The sequence below is a fragment of the Bidens hawaiensis genome, unplaced genomic scaffold (genome assembly GCF_021521415.1).
Source record: "Bidens hawaiensis isolate Kalapana, Puna unplaced genomic scaffold, B.hawaiensis_p1.1 tig00029912_1, whole genome shotgun sequence".
Taxonomy (NCBI): domain Eukaryota; kingdom Viridiplantae; phylum Streptophyta; class Magnoliopsida; order Asterales; family Asteraceae; genus Bidens; species Bidens hawaiensis.
Window position 1 is genome coordinate 16,880 of NW_027494972.1, and position 3,214 is coordinate 20,093.

The 3,214-nt window shown below is 37.0% G+C and overlaps 1 long non-coding RNA gene across 1 annotated transcript; it reads left to right on the forward strand.

The window, feature by feature from the left end:
• Positions 1-2,181: 2,181 nt before the first annotated feature.
• On the forward strand, positions 2,182-2,570 carry LOC143579688 (uncharacterized). The gene is made up of 2 exons (XR_013143507.1): positions 2,182-2,428; positions 2,462-2,570. It is a non-coding gene; the product is annotated as an uncharacterized LOC143579688 (long non-coding RNA).
• The last annotated feature ends 644 nt before the right edge of the window (positions 2,571-3,214 follow it).

Sequence of the window (3,214 nt, forward strand, 5' to 3'; positions counted from 1 at the left end):
TATCTTTCCTTGTGGAGTTGATGCTGTATTTATAGTGCTAGGGTTTCCACTGATTGAGCTGGGACCAAATTAGGGTTTTGTTGGCCTCCTCCAATCGATTTGCGCCACGTGTCCTTGGAGACACCTGGTGCTTTTTCATTGGTTATAATCACGTGGTAACCCATGAGTCATGCTGAGCTGTCCACCTTTCATTTAGCAGCTGTCAACAACAGCATATCCTTATTCCTTAAAAAGATGCCTTCTGGAAGGTTGTCTGACGTGCACAATCAAGGTTGGCCTAATCCTGATTTGGATAAGGACGAGGTTGATTATGTGCATGTGTGATATGCGCCCATCCTGAGGATGCGCGAGGTCTTCTCTTTATTCTCACGCGCAGATATTTCATGCGCAGATGTGATACGCACAAGCATGTAATACACGTCACGCGCGGATGCCCCACGCGCAGCTGCGCCATGCGCAACTGTGATATGGGTGGGCATGTATGATGCGCGAGTATGTGATATGCGCCGCGCGCGGATGCGCCACGCACGATGTGATATGCATAAGCATATATGATGCGTGAGCATGTGATACGCGCGAGCATATGTGATGCATGAGCATATGTGATGCTTGAGCATATGTGATATGTGCAAGCATGTGATGCTTGAGCATATGCGATATGCGCTGTGCGCATAAGTTTTGGCTTTGTGCCTTGATAATATCTTTGATTTCTAATGTCTTGTATATGTCTTGTGGGTTGACCCGCCCCGCTCGATGTTGAGGCGGGTACATACCTCTTCACCCGTCGAATGTGTTTTGATTTCCTGCCACCCGCTGATTGCCTCTTATAGTTTAGGCCTTAGGTTTTGCAGAAAAGGACAACTGACATGTGATACTCTTTTGTAAATCTTAAAACTGCATATATTTAGGATGCTATTTATGTTTCCTCTTTTGTAAGTATATTTTCAAACTCAAGGCCACATGCCTGCTCTTTTCTAAATGCAAAAACTTTGGATGTAACTGTATGTCAGTATGTTTATTGTAAAACAACGAAACCAGCTCCAAATATCAGTTTCTATATTACATTGCAAGCACACGTTGTTAAATCTAATAACTCGGTCTAAATACTTCTACATCCCCGGCGAGATCTTAAATACTAATTTTAATCTATGTGACGATAAAAAGGCCGTTTTTTAATTCTCAAGAAACTGAAGACGAATTTGAAATTGGTTGGAGGAGATGGATTTGGTTGAAACTTGGTATTCCACGTATTTCAAAACGACGGATTCGGGTTCGAACTTGGCTGATTTCGACGGGTTTTCCCCAAACTTGTTCGGTCATGTCAGATATTTTACACGTAGCAACGCATTATTGGATGTTAAATCCATTGGCTCAATTCCAAATTTGTTGTCATCGTCCATTTTCACACAGACATTTTTAGAATGTTCAAATTAAAGGGTCATTTAGGTTTATCTCTCATAAACTGGATTAATTTAGGAAATTTTTCCTTCTTATAATCTTGTATTTTTTAACTTTTGATTTTAAAGAAGGAAAAAAGAAATAAGATGCCGTTTAACCATGTCCTTTAACTTTTGATGTTGTTTGGTTATTCTATTGTTAAATTCTTGTAACCTTTACAACAAGAAGAGAACTAAAAATTTGATTAATTCATACTAGCCCATCAAGTCTTGTATGCTATGAAATTAAGTTTTCCTCAAGAAGATATGGTATAAAGCTTTTTAGGTTTAGAAATTTGTTTGTTAAAGTTAATTGTCACAATAACAAAAAAAATAAAGTGTATCTAATTACCTTGTTTGGCAGGCAAAGAGGGACTCAATCATCTTTCGAGATTTGGGAGGAAAAGATATGGAGATATCACATCATATCATAATTAGAATATATTTGGAATCCATTAAAAATCACAATGCCCAACATATAAAATCTTCATATTAGTCTTCTAGGCATCTTGCTTTATTTTAACATTTTGTTAAAGATGTTACCCTTTTTCGTTTCCTAAATAGTATATATTGTTAAAACAGGAACATACTAAACAAGTTAAAAAATATTTTTCTTTTATATTATAAATTTATAGTATGGCTATTGGTTTGTAATTATATTATACATATTGTTAAAATAATCAATTATAACGGTATGTTTTATACTCTATTTTATTCATATATATTTTTCATTTATAGCAAATCCTTTTAATAAATGTTGATTATCTTTTGTTTGGCATGTAATGAGCATCACTGAATTGAAGGGGCTAATTGGATTATTTTGAAAAACCTTTGTGTGCACATCTTTTGACCAGACCCTTCTTATTGGGTATTTAATTGGATCGTTGGCTAAGAGTTCAGATACAATTAACATCTCTCTTGCCTACTCTTGCAACTTCAATCATTCGACACTGCTCCTAATTCCGCTGCTTTCATCTTCTCGCAACCAGTAGGTTGCAGATTCATCAACACCTTTACAACATGAGGCTAGAGTAATCGGCAATAACCACTGTAATATTGTTCCATGTTTTCACAGTAATGTTTGATTCTAGCTTGTACTTGTAAGGTGTTTGCTCAATAAAGATTGTGTTTTTATTATATTTGTCAAAGAAAACCATCCTCTTTACATGGTATCAGAGCCTTGTGCTCTTGGTCCTGGTTATACTTAGGGGTGCAAACGAGCCGAGCTGCTCGCGAGCTACTCGGGATCGGCTCGTTAAAAAGCTCGAACGAGCCGAGCTTAATCGAACCCGAGCCTGAGCTCAAGCCTAAAAGTAAGCTCGTTTAATAAACGAGCCCGAGCCCGATCTTCACTTATCGAGCTCGAGCCGGCTCGCGAGCCTAAACGAGCCTGCCATTTATATAATTTTTTAAAATATATATTTAATAATTATTAATATATATATATATATATATATAATGTTATAAAAAATAAATAAAAATAACTAAATAATATATATTATTTATACATAAAATATAATTAAAATAATATATAAAAATAATTATATTATTTAAAAAATAACTAATAAATGGTAAACGAGCCGAGCCCGAGCCGAGCTCGAGCTTGAAAATCTACTTACGAGCCGAGCTCGAGCTTTGAAAATAGAGCTCGAAACGAGCCGAGCTCGAGCTCGAGCTCTGTGTAAGTTAAACGAGCCGAGCTCGAGCCTGGTCGAGCTTGGGCTCGGCTTGGCTCGTTTGCACCCCTAGTTAGACTTTGACAATTTTTTGGGATTTTG